Source organism: Engystomops pustulosus, unplaced genomic scaffold (genome assembly GCF_040894005.1).
Source record: "Engystomops pustulosus unplaced genomic scaffold, aEngPut4.maternal MAT_SCAFFOLD_603, whole genome shotgun sequence".
NCBI lineage: Eukaryota > Metazoa > Chordata > Amphibia > Anura > Leptodactylidae > Engystomops > Engystomops pustulosus.
Window position 1 is genome coordinate 5,001 of NW_027285482.1, and position 618 is coordinate 5,618.

Genomic DNA, 618 nt, shown 5'->3' on the forward strand with positions numbered 1-618 from the left:
GCCAAGTCTAGGACGGGGCTGGCGCCGCAGCGGGCCCGGAGACCCGCCGCGGACCAGGGCTCCCCGGATTGGTTTTAAGTCTGATAAATGCACGCCTTCCTGGAGGGCAGCGCTCTTGGGCACGTATTAGCTCTAGAATTGCCACAGTTATCCGAGTAGCACATCATCAATGCGGAACGATCAAAGGAACCATAACTGATTTAATGAGCCATTCGCAGTTTCACCGTAAAGAATAGTCAGTACTTAGACATGCATGGCTTAATCTTTAAAACAAGCATATACTACTGGCAGGATCAACCAGGTAGCCGAGCTCTGAGGGGTAGACTCTTGGAGTCAGGCTCCGTGAGCTAATGGGAACGCTCGTTGCTGCTGCTGCTACCGCAGCGCTTCTCCGCCGCCGGAGAAGACCTCGCAGACAACATTGGATGGAGCTTAGGGCAGGGGGGCAAGAAAGATGCTCTCGGTCCCTTCCAAGGACCCGAAAAAGCCTTCCCTTCCCCTCCCTCTCGCAGTCGCTGGCTTTCCCCACTCAGTTCAGCCAAGAAGTGGCGCTCGACTCTCACCTCCATCAGCACCTCCGAAGCTCGGACAGCTCCTGTAGGCTGCGCATAGAAGGAA

The 618-nt window shown here is 55.7% G+C and overlaps 1 non-coding gene across 1 annotated transcript in view; it reads right to left on the minus strand.

Annotated features, from left to right (window-relative positions):
* Positions 1-304, minus strand: part of LOC140111817 (18S ribosomal RNA) — a 1,884-nt gene extending 1,580 nt beyond the window's left edge. The window contains exon 1 of the ribosomal RNA XR_011852294.1: positions 1-304. This exon is cut by the window's left edge and continues 1,580 nt beyond it. This is a non-coding gene — a ribosomal RNA (18S ribosomal RNA).
* Between the last annotated feature and the right edge of the window lie 314 nt (positions 305-618).